The sequence below is a fragment of the Sceloporus occidentalis genome, unplaced genomic scaffold (assembly GCF_023333645.1).
Source record: "Sceloporus occidentalis isolate IW3139 unplaced genomic scaffold, rSceOcc1.0.p SCAF_3, whole genome shotgun sequence".
NCBI lineage: Eukaryota > Metazoa > Chordata > Lepidosauria > Squamata > Phrynosomatidae > Sceloporus > Sceloporus occidentalis.
The window spans coordinates 66,220,347-66,233,400 of record NW_028316983.1 but is presented as its reverse complement, the minus strand read 5'-3'; positions in this window follow the sequence as shown (position 1 = coordinate 66,233,400).

Genomic DNA, 13,054 nt, shown 5'->3' with positions numbered 1-13,054 from the left:
AACACTCTGAATAAATTCCCAGGCTAAACAGAGAGGCTGAATCCGTACTGTAAGTTTGATCCAGTTTGACACCAGTTTAACTGCCGTGGCTCCAGCAAGTGTTTGGGTGTCTTGTCTGTTTTTCTGGGAAACCTTACTCTTTCCTCTCCTGGCCCAAATTCTTCAGCTTCCATCGCCTCTCCTTTCCACTCTTAAACTACCCATTACACTCAAAGCAAAAGGGCCAGGAGGTCCTCAGAGGTCATCTAGTCGAGCTCTTTTCCCCCTTGGAAAGGAGGCACTTTTGGTGGGACTTCAAGCCATGGATCTCTTCCATGGAGGCAGAAGAAAGATCATGGATGGAGAGCTAGTAAAGAGTGAGTGGGCAGTTGCGGCCGAAGATCCTAGAAAGCTACAGTAGATCCCACAAGGCAGCTTTCGAAGATTTTCTCCCTGGTCTTGACCCACGCGTGGATCCCCATATTTACGGAATTAAAGGGTCTGGGAATTCCCAAACTTTGGCCCTCCAGATGTTTTGGACTTCAGTCTGAAACATCTGGAGGACTCAAGTTTGGAAATCCCTGAGAAGTAAGACTTTATGAAGGACTTTGTTGTCTCATTTCTTTCAGCTCTGAGGCTGCATACTGTCACACGGAGACAATTAGAAGTATAAACGGTGATTATCCAGTGAAAACCTCTCATTTGGAGATAAAGATTTAATCGTGACATCACGATTAAAGCACCATTATCCCAGGAATATCCCATGAAAATTGCACAGATGGGACAAAAGGTTTCACACCACGTCACAATGAAAAACCATTAAAGTGTGATTATCCCAGGAACAACCAGGCAATAAACTCTTTGTGTATTGCATGGTTATTTCCAGGATAATGGCTCTTTATGTGTAAAATGTTAATCACTTTTCAATTGCGATTGTGTGATTTTCACAGGATGATCACCATTTAAACTACCAGTTTTCCCCCATGTGATAAAGTAAAGTGACACGTGCCTTTCCATGCCATCCCCTGGTCTCTCAAAGGCACCCTCTCCAAACAACAAAACAACAGACCAACCCACAGATTAACATGTAAATCACTTCCTCTCAACCAAGGGTCACATTGTGTGTGTGTGTGTGTGTGTGTGTAAATGAGTGGGATGTATATATGTGTATACACACACACACACATATCCCACTCATTTCCATGCCAGCATTCGCCATAGTTGCCAGCCACAGATGCTTGCAAGATGTCAGGAATAAACTCATCCAGAACACAGCCACAAAGCCTGAAAAACCCACCAAAAAACCCTAACAAAACAACACTTTGCCCTTAGATCACCCATGTTTTTAGTATTTGTGGATGACTGCCTTTGCACATCTGGTAGGTCACTTACCACCAAATCACAAGAGGGTGAGGATGGAGTTAAATGCTCACTGGACGCTTATTTTCCTTGGTTTCATGGGCTTAATATTAGACTGGCAGCATTATCTGAACACATCATTCTTTCCTATTTTGTCTCGGTGTGTGTTTTTGCATGCCTGTGAGATATATACCCTAAGGAAACAAGCTGGGAAAGAATGATGTGTTCAGAGATAATATATATGATTAAGGGGAGGAAGCCTTCTCAAGTCAAAGAGGAGAAACAAGTAACACGTGTAAGTGATGGAAATAATTTCTTTAATTTACTTTTCAAAAGGGGGGGGGGGAAGGCTGCCACCCAAGGTAAAGGGGGAAGAGAAAAAGCCGAATTATTCTCCTGTTGTCAGTTGTTTATGCATACATTTGCATATTATTAAAGGAAATAATATACTTATTATTAATGGGTGTTATTACAGGGTGAATGAATCGGTGGCACTCAGCCTTCTTTGACCTGGTCCCCTTCAGATGGACAACAACTCCTTTCATCTTTCTTTCTTTGTTTCTTTCTTTTTAAAATATATTTACTTTATTCAACAATTAGTTGCATACATAAACAAAAACACACACACACACAAACATACATTTATATACACACACAAAAAAAGAAAAAAGGGAGAAAATAAAAAAGTAATAAACACAGACAACACCTATGTCCGTCCCTCCCCTATTAAAAAAGAAAAGAAGAAAAGATAAAAGAGGGGGAAAAAAGAAAAGAAAGAAGACACCTTTCATTCTTAACTGTTGGCTATGATGGCTTGAGCAGGTGGGAGGCGCAGTCCATGGCATGCATAGGTTGCAACACGCATGATTTTAGAAGAGATATTCCATCCTAAGAAAAAACAGGTGATGGCCAAAGAAAAAAATGAACGATATATCTCAGTAATTCCTAGTAGAGATAATGTTGTTGTCTAACATGGCATCTGCCATCTTCAGATTTTTTATGACAGAACTTACAAAAATGCCAGTCTATTTCTGGCCACAAATCAAAAAGCTGGTTATGATTTGGAGATCCCTATATGGCTTAGATCCAGACTAAATGCCTGAACCTGAACCACTCACTCACAAACCACAAGGTTGTGAGTTCAATACCAGCCAGGGGCTGTGGGTCAACTCAGCCTGGTATCCTTCTGAAGTTGCTAAAATGAGTACCCAGCTTGTTGGGGGCAATTAGCTTACACTTTGTAAACTGCTTAGTACATCAGTAAGCTGTATAGAAATGTACCTGCTATTACTTGCTATTGCTTTCTGAGGGACTGCATCTCTTTATATGAGTGTTTGGGCTCTTAAGATCTTCCAAGGAGACCCTTTTCGTGACCCTACCACCTTCTCAGTTTTGTCTGATGCAAGCAAGCCATACTCCCCAGGCTTGGGTGGCTCCCTCCTTGTTGCCATTTCATCGTTGAGTGAAAAACTTTCTCTGCCCACAGGCTTTCCAGGAATTGACTGAGAGAGCTTTTAATGGTGCATTGTTTTATGATGTGCTGTTTTTCTCATTTTTGTCTTTTGACTTTTAATTGATTCATTTTAAAGAGTTTCAGTCTCATGTTTTTAATTGTATTTTAATAAAAACGTTTTATATAGTGTGATGTCGAAGGCTTTCACGGTTGACATCCATAGTTTTTCATGAGTTTTTGGGCTATGTGGCCATGTTCTAGAAGAGTTTATTCCTGGCATTTCACCAGCATCTGTGGCTGGCATCTTCAGAGAATGATAGCATGGAAGAATGCCAGCATTCTCTGAAGATGCCATCCACAGATGCTGGGGAAACATCAAGAATAAACGCTTACAGAACATGGCCACATAGCACAAAAAAACTCACAAAAAACTATTTTAATATAGTTATCGCCAACTTGGGTCCTATACTGGGAGAAAGGTGGGGTATAAATAATATTTATATTCCTAAATAATATTTTACCTCTCTTTTCATAACTGTTTTTAATTGCATTTTACCTTTTGTAAACTGCTTTGATTCTGAATATTGATGTTTCTGAGTTTAGATAGCGAACATATGTTTTGCTGAGTGAAAAGTAAAGCTTTTCAGTTGATATAAAGGTTTGTAATTTATTATTCTAATCTCCATAATCTCCACCTTTAATAAAGGTTTGTAATTTATTATTCTAATCTACATAATCTTCACCTTTACGCTGCACAATGACTTAGTCCCATTGAGTTTAAGGCTCCATTCTAAGTATGACTATCTGGATATAATCCACTGTGATTCTTTTTCAATCCTTTGTACAATTTGAGCAGTGAGACTAGTCTTTCACTTCACTTGTCCAATTAAATTTCAAAATGTGAATTGAATGGATCAGAGCTGAAGGGTGCCCTCAACTGTGAGGCTTAAATTGGTACTGGCAATGAGCTTTCTGTTTTTATAATATGAGCGTACAGTCCAACCTTCACTATTTCTATTTCTTTATTAGTTACAATACTATTCCACATTTCATCTAGCAAGTTCAAGGCAGAATGCATGACTCTTCTCCTCCCTACTTTATACTTACAATAACCACATGAGCTAGGTCAGGTTTAGACCTGGCTGTAGCTATGCCAGTCTGGAGTGGGCTATGCTTCTGTGCCTGTTGGACACTGCCTGGTATCCCCTCTCAGGTCCTGCAATGCAAGGAGGAAGAGGGGGTAATGTACCCTGTAATACTTTAGAGGTGAAAACTGGATCCCTGTGGCCAAGCAAGATCAGGTCAAGATGGCATAAACTATTAATGAGTAAGAACAGGCAAGCTAGGATTGGCTGCAACAGTTTGCTCTTCCTTGAGCAGCAATGGAAATAAATTGAGGATAAGGGGGGAAAGTGGGAGGAGGAGAAAAAACAGGGACGTTTGGAAACCATCTGGAAAAGTGGGATGACAGAGGATGAATTGGGACTGTCCCTGTGAGACAGATGGAGGGCATGGAATAGTGAGGCATGTGATGGCAGGTCTAGCAGCCTCACTCATGCACTGCCAATAGAGCAAAAGGAAAGGATGATGCAGAGTCAGCGGCATCCCTAGGGTTGGTGTCACCCAGTGCAGTAACTCATGGTGTCACTTCCCCACATTGACCTCCTCCCGTTTCATGCCATGCAGAATCCTTAGCAATGTTTTTTTGCACTGTTACTCATAAATTGTAATTCTCATATAGCACTGAGCATAATGCTAACAGTTGTGACATAAACAACTAGCAAAATTAAAATGATACTTTCAAATTACAATTTTATATGCACAACCTAAATGTATTTATATATGCATAGTGAAGATTTAGTTAAAATGTGATTTTTAAAATAAATTTTAAAAGAATATTTAAAAAAAATTTAAAAAATTAAAAATTAAAAATTTGAATTTTAAAAAATTCTGGGGCCTCTCCTTTCTCCTCCCACTGAGCTTCACCCCACTCCCACCATCTTTTAAAATGTTTTAAAGGGAAGCAGATGAATGCTACAGCCCATTTCTGCCAAAAAGTAGATGTTTGAGGAGCAGTGGTGTCACCCCCCCCCCCCCATTTAGGGTTTCATCTGGTGCTATCCACACCCCCTGCACCCGCTAGTGATGCCACTGTGTTGAGTTAGGCTATTTATGAATTCCTGTTGGAGTAAAGACATTGTGGGAGAATGATCTGACACAAGTGATTTTCCCACATTCAGGGTGATCAGCTTCCTGTCCAGAAGGAATTTCAAAATATCCTCCATTTTGACTATGGTGAAGAAGTATGAATTGACATATGTATTAGTGTTTTTACCTTTTATTTAGTAATGGCGTACATTTTTCTTGAATGTCCTACATTCTGTGGTGCCTTGTCCTCCTTTGCAATTCAGACATCTGGCCATCCTGCCCACATTGCTTGACTCCAACAGGAATAGAAGTGGGGTGCATTTGTAAATATCCATGTTCCATATTGCCCCACAGCCTTCTCTCTCAGTAGCATGTGAGGGAGGCTGCCATATCTACTGCTGATACTGCTATCTTTCCCTCCTCCTTCCATGGCAGAGAGGATGCAGAGGGAGTATGTTAGTGTGTGTGACCAGCACTGGGAAGCAGGTACAATGACTGCCCTTTAAAAAGAGAAGGCCCTCTTGGAGCAGAGATTGCTAGTGGGGAGGGTATAATAGGACATTTTTACTTTTGCCCCTGGGCCAGCAGCCCTTAAGTTACTCCACTGGGACAGAATGAAAGACAGTGTGTGGCCGAAGGTTACCCAATGAGTTTCATGGGTCAGTAAGGGCCAGAGCCTGGATCTCCCAAATCTTAATCCTTTTCAAAAGGCTGCTTTTTGTGTTCTGTTCCTTTTGAACATTTGCACATGTGCACCAATGATGAAAGAAGGGTTCACAGGGCTCATTTATTAGCATTCTCTGAAATGCTTGAGTTTGGTATGTGGTGGAATGATTGTGTGATTGCTTTGCCACCACTCAGCTTGCAACTGAATCCATGTGTTTGTGTCATTACCATGCAGCTGAAGATCAACTTGCAAGTAAGACATGTGGTAATGTCTCACATGGATTTTCTCAAACCACATTCCTAGCACATCAGGTTGAATGTGAAAGCCTCTCACTGCTTTAAAAAAAAACACCAGCGGATTCATACAAATGTTTTCTCTTTCTACTAGGTTTTAAAGGAGGAGGAGGAGGGAGGCTATGTTCAGGATAGCATGGGATCTGCATGATACCAGAACCATGCCATAAAAATACAGAATTTGAGACCATGCACCTTTTCTGATATCCTGAGAATCTTAGATTTTAACATTCAACATGCAAATTTGAATATGGACATGGGCACTGCCTGGTGAAATTTCAAACACTGAGTGAAAACCTAGGGTGAAAATAGTTCACAGTGGTATTTTCAGAGTCGGGACAGGGCTCTTGTGCACATTCAGTACTAAGTTTTGTATCTGAATGGTACAGTTCTTGGCATTACATTGCATTCAATGTGTATATAACTTGATTTTGCTTTGTCTTCTGCTCTTATCTCTATCAAAACTACTACCTGCCATGTAAAATCAACTAGTCTGTGTAAATCTGTTTAACTTGTATGACATGTAAAGACTGCAGAATCTCTTGTTTCTTGGTGTAAAACATGACTTTAGCATGGAACACCAGAGATTTAAAAAGATATTTTCAAAGCAACAGGGTAGAAACAGTGAAACACTGGACAACCTGTCTAATTGCTGTTTCCACAATTTTTTGGCCCAGCTTTGCTCTCTTTGGATTTGCTTGCCCTGATGTACTGATAGTGTGCATTCATATGGTGTTTGTGTACAAATAAACATACCACAGGGAATGTGGCACAACTGCAATTTGGAGATCTGGCAACCTTTTTAGAGGCCTCATAAGATATGGCTGTAGGGACACTGTCAAGGTGCTGGGTCATCCCTCACTTCTATTTTTTTAGTACTAAATGCCTCAGTCTCTCTTCACTCTTCACTCTTCACTCACTTTCTGCTGTGCTTCACCAGAAGAAGCAATCAGGGTTTTAAGATGGTGATAGTGGAACAGAGTATCAAATTGCACAATGGAGAGAAATGCATACATTTTAGTTTGTTGTTCTTGTTGTTAGGTGCCCTCGAGTCGACCTCAACTCATGGTGACCCTGTGGATAAGATATCTCGGAGACCCCATATCCTCTAGCTCTCTGCTCAGGCCCTGCAGGCTCAGGCCCCTGGCCTCCCTGATTGAGTTTAGCCATATGGCTTGCAGACTCCCCCTCTTTCTCTGCCTTCCACTTTTCCTAGCTCCTGCAAATAATCCTGAAATAACTTACAATATTTTATAAACTGACTGTTGGCTTTCCCCTCAAGTAAGAAAGTCAATTTATCCATTCTATCTCTATAGTCTTTTCAATCCACACCTCTTCTGTAGTATGGGACTTTGACATTTTTTACTTCTCATTACATAATCTATTTGATTTTTGTGTTAACAATCCGGTGATGTCCATGTGTATAACCTTCTTTCTGGCTGTACAAAAAATGTATTTGCAATGAATAGGTTGTTGGCTTCATAAAAATCTATCTGATGCTCAACTACTTTGTTTCTTTTGCCTAATCCAAATCTGCTACTGTTTTTAATTCTCTTTTGCTTCCAATTTTGGCATTGCAGACACCTATGATCACCTTGACATTCTGTGTTGCTATGCTGTCAATTTCTTCCTGTACACCCTCATAGAATCTTTCAATTTCTTCCTGTTCTGCCTTTGTGGTTGGTGCATATACATGAATCATGGTGATATTCATAGGTTTTCCATGGAGCCTTTTTGAGATGATTGTCTGATTTTGCAATTGTATCCTTTGATGTATGTAGAGAAATCTTGTAGAGCCTTTGAGACTAATTGAAATAAAGAAGTTGGTAGCATGAGCTTTTGTAGACTTCAGTCTACTTCCACAGATGCATACAGTGGACCCTTGTTATACTGTGCGCTGGGGTTTGGTTCCAAGATCCCCAATTGATAACAAAATCCGTGGATGCTCAAGTCCCATTAAATATAATGACATAGCAAAATGGTGTCCCTTATAAAAATTGGAAAATCAAGGCTTGATATTTGAAATTTATACTTTTTTTGAACATTTTCAAACTGTGGATGCTTGAATCCATGTGTAAAAAATCCGTGTAAAAGAAGGGCCGACTGTATGTGCATCCCTCAGGGGGAAATTGTCATCCATTCATGAAACTTCAGTGATCACCACTAATTTTTCTAACTTTTGCAACATTGGTGGAAAGACTCTCTACAATTACATAATCTCCTCTTCTCTTTCCAAGGACTTGTCAAGGAACACTAGTCACCACATTTGTGCACATAATCTACAACCCTAGGTGAAGTACGATATTAGAAAACCAGTATAGAAGAGCAACTGCAAGTAACATTATGGAAATACCTTGGAGAAGAAATTATTCCTTGGTCCTTAAATATGCATATTTGGATTACAAGTTACCTGCACACTTTGGTCTAGTCCAGGGGATTTTCTATCCAAGACTGACTGAAAAAGGATAACAAACTACAGTTTGATCCTGCTTGGTTTTACACATCCTGAAGAAACTGTCACTCTTTCTCTTACGTACAAAGGGATAAGAAGAAAGGGGGGGGCATCATGCAAGCATCTGCAGCCCATTCACAAGCATCTAAATCAAGACTGGGCAACTTGTGGGCCTCTAGCTACCTTAAGACTCCCATCAGTCCCAACCACTGGTTATGCTTGTTATAGCTGATGAGAGTTATAATGCATCATCATCTGGAAGGTAACAAGTTGCCATCCCTGGCCTAAACTAGAATAATTTGAACCAGGCATTAAAGTCCATAAAACACCTGAATTTATTAATCCCTAAAATGGGTTCACTGTATAGTAACCTTTTCAGAGAGAGAAAGGACAGTGCCAGTCTAGCATCTTTGGAAAGGCAGTCCCAGAGCCTAGGGACGAGCAACAAGAAGGCCCTTTCTTGTATTCCCACCAGATGTACCTGTGAGGGAATTGTGACAGAAATAATATCCTCCCCAGAAATTATGCAATTATACAAATTGGTCTGACAAAACAGATATGATCATGGCAAGTAAATCCAAACTAAAAAACACCATACTATAAAGGCTGTTCTTACATGCATGCACGCACACGCACGCACACGCGCACGCGCACACACACACACACACATTTTGTTAGGTTTCTTTCACTCAGAAATGTTGACTATGCCTGAAAATTTCAGCTCTGCAATGACATTAAAAGGTTATTGGCAATTTCCTTTCATAACAAATAGGATTTAAAGGTTATGTTTCAAAACACTCCTTACTTGTATTTTTCTGAAATCTGGCAGCCTCTCAGAAGGAACTATAGTACTACACTTACTAGTGTCATCAAGTTCTATCAAATAGTAAACATGTTATTCTCAACTTGTATGTTCACCATGCTGACATATAAATTAGATTTAATGTGACCACCCATGTTTTTCAGTTTGTATAAAATTGTTGACATACATCGGCAGCAACAGTCAATGGAGAGTCAGAAAGTTTCAGAGTTTTATAAGTGGGATTTCAATCCAGACCTAAGTCAAACTGGAAAACTTCCAAAATGGCCTGGGTGAAATTGAGCTCTTTCCATATTGCCCAGTTGGGGTCTGAATCAAATCTTGTGGTTGACAAGTCATCTGCAGTACACATTCAGGTGGTCTCAGATCATGTCATAAATAAGAGGAAAACAGCAAAGGCCTTTTCCAGAGCAAACAGCAATGAATGCCAAATTCAAATGCAACTCCTTCGCCCAACTGGGTCTCAGTCTCAGCTGACAAATATTTTCAGAGGCACTTAGAAGCCAGGGACCTAACAAAACCTACACCAGTCAGCCTGACATCCTCCAGATGTGTTCAAGCGCAACTTCCATGCTGGCTGGGGATGATGGGAGTTCTGGTTCAACACATCTGAAGGGCACTATGCTGGGGGAAAGCTGGCATACAAGGTAATTAACAACATTTCTCCATGTATTCACTAGAAGAACAACATTAGAGTGCAGTGGGAAGTGGATTTAATTCAGAAGGCTTTCAAATAAGCAACTGCCATTTATGTTGCCCCACAGAAGGAAAGCAAACTAGAATAATGATTTGCAGTACAACAAAGATCGTTGATTCAGTCCAGCTCCTTGTGGCCTTTTATGAGTCAGAAGGCAGAAAATCTGCCTTTTCTAATGGAACATTGGATTTTAAAACCGGGATGAATAATAGGCTTCTATAATATCCACGTCAATCTCTTCCACCTTTCACCCAACCCAGTGTTCTATATATGTTCAAGAGGAGCATCCTAGTTCCTATGGTAATCCATAGAAACAGGAAAACAGTGACAGGAAACATAGAAAGGGCCAGTCAATTTAGTGAGGGGATACCATGGGTCACGCATCCGGTACAAGTACGCCCCTGGCTAGGGCCTCCTTCCTCTGTCTCCTTTCAACTGCAAATGTACCAAACTTTCTAGTTTGTTTCCCTAGTGAATAATGACCGCAGGGATTCACGCTTTGGTTTATGTAGTGTCGTTTGTCTAACAGAACTCGGAGAGAAGTTTCATAACTGAGAGAATCTAATAATTATACCTTTGCTTGCTTTGAACTTTCATTGCTTTTTCAGGTTATTTATGTGTCTTTCCTTTAAAAAAAAAGTTAATGGTGTTAAAATGATAGGGAACAGTAAGTTCAGGTTATAACATCTGAGCTCCTTGCTATTCTCTCTTGTTTTTTATACACTGTATATATTTCTTGTCCTCAGTTCTCATGATCTAAAACAAAGTTAAGCAACCTATGAGTAAAACTAAAGTCAGCTCTCCTTATCCACGGATTTTTTATCCACAGATTCAAGCATCCACATAGAATCATAGAATCGTAGAGTTGGAAGAGACCACAAGGGCCATCCAGTCCAACCCCCTGACATGCAGGAAATCCCAATCAAAGCATCCCTGACAGATGGCCATCCAGCCTCTGCTTAAAGACCTCCAAGGAAGGAGACTCCACTACACTCCAAGGGAGTAAGTTCCACTGTTGAACAGCCCTCACTGTCAGGAAATTCCTCCAAATGTTGAGGTGGAATCTCTTTTCCTGCAGCTTGCATCCATTGCTTTGGGTCCTGTTCTCTGGAGCAGCAGAAAACAAGCTTATTCCCTCCTCAATATGACATCCCTTCAAATATTTAAACAGGGCTATCATATCACCTCTTAACCTTCTTTTCTCCAGGCTAAACATCCCCAGCTCCCTAAGCCGTTCCTCATAGGGGGATGATTTCCAGGCCCTTCACCATTTTAGTCACCTTCCTTTGGACACGCTCCAGTTTCTCAATGTCCTTTTTGAATTGTGGTGCACAGAACTGGACACAATATTCCAGATGGGGCCTGACCAAAGCAGAATAGAATGGCACTATTACTTCTCTTGATCTAGACACTATACTTTTATTGATGCAGCCTAAAATTGCATTGGCCTTTTTAGCTGCCGCGTCACACTGTTGACTCATGTTCAACTTGTGGTCTACTTGGACTTCTAGATCCCTTTCACATGTAGTCTCATTGAGCCAGGTGTCCCCCATCCTATATATCTGCATTTCATTTTTCTGCCCTAAGTGCAGTACCTTACATTTCTCCTTGCTGAATTTCATTTTGTTAGCTTTGTCCCAGCTTTCTAGTCTATTCAGGTCATTTTGAATTTTGATCTTGCCATCTGGAGTATTAGTTATTCCTCCTAATTTGGTATCATCTGCAAATTTGATGAGTATGCCCCCAATTCTGTCATCCAAGTCATTGATAAAGATGCTGATTAGCACTGGGCCCAGGACAGAGCCCTGTGGGACCCCACTGGTCACTTCTCTCCAGGATGAAAAGGAGCCATTGTTGAGCACCCTTTGGGTTCAGCCGGTCAACCAGTTACAAATCCTTGTAACACTTACCTTGTCTAGTCCACATTTTACAAGCTTTCTTTGCAAGAATGTCATGGGAAACCTTGTCAAAGGCCTTAGTGAAATCAAGATATACTATATCCACAGCATTCCCTTCATCTACCAAGCTGGTAATTTTATCAAAGAAAGAGATAAAATTTGTCTGGCATGACTTGTTTCTCTGAAACCCATGTTGATTTTTTGTGATTATGGCATTGCTTTCTAGATGTTCACAGACTCTGTTTAATGATCTGCTCTAGAATCTTTCCTGGTATTGATGTCAGACTAACTGGATGATAATTGTTGGAATCCTCTTTTTTTCCCTTTTTGAAGCTGGGGACAACGTTTGCCCTCCTCCAGTCTGCTGGGACTTCTCCTGTTCTCCAGGATTTCTCAAAGATTATTGCCAATGGCTCCGATATTACATTTGCCAGTTCTTTTAATGTCCTTGTATGTAGTTCATCTGGTCCTGGAGACTTAAATTCATTTAGATTAACAAGGTATTCCTGTATTATCTCTTTGCTTTCTGTGCTGAAATTCCCCTATTCTGTCTTCTGCTCCATTCTCCTCAAGTTGAGCACCCTTTTCTTTTTCTGAGAAGACTGAGGCAAAGAAGGTGTTGAGTAATTTTGCCTTTTCTCTGTCTTCTGTTAGCATTTTGCTATCTTCTCCATGCAGTGGCCCTACCATTTCCTTCTTCTTCCTTTTGCTGTGGACATATACAAAATAGCCCTTTTTATTGTTTTAAACCTCTCCAGCAAGCCTGAGTTAATTCTGCACTTTAGCTTTTCTGACTTTACCCCTACACGTGCTCGCTATTTGTTTGAATTCCCCTTTGGTGATTTCCCCATTTTTCCATTCCTTATACATGTTCCGTTTCAAACTTAGCTCAGTTGAAAGTTTCTTAATCATCCATCCTGGTTTCTTGAGACACCTACCATTTTCCTTCCTAACTGCAACTGTTTTAAATTGTGCCTTCAGTATCTCCCTTTTGAGAAACTTGAGAAACTTTGAGAAACAGCTTGAAAATATTTCAAAAAGTATAAATTCCAAATAGCAAACCTTGATTTTCCATTTTATATAAGGGACACCATTTTGCTCTACCATTATATTTAATGGGACTTGAGTATCCACAGATTTTGTTATCCACAGGGGATCCTAGAACCAAACCCCAGGATATCACAAGTACCCATTGTACTGCCTTATTAGGTGTCTCTGCCACAGGGACATAGGGAGGGGGGGTTGGGGGTCCGGACCCCCCCTTTCAGGCCCTGGGGGCCTTCAAGCT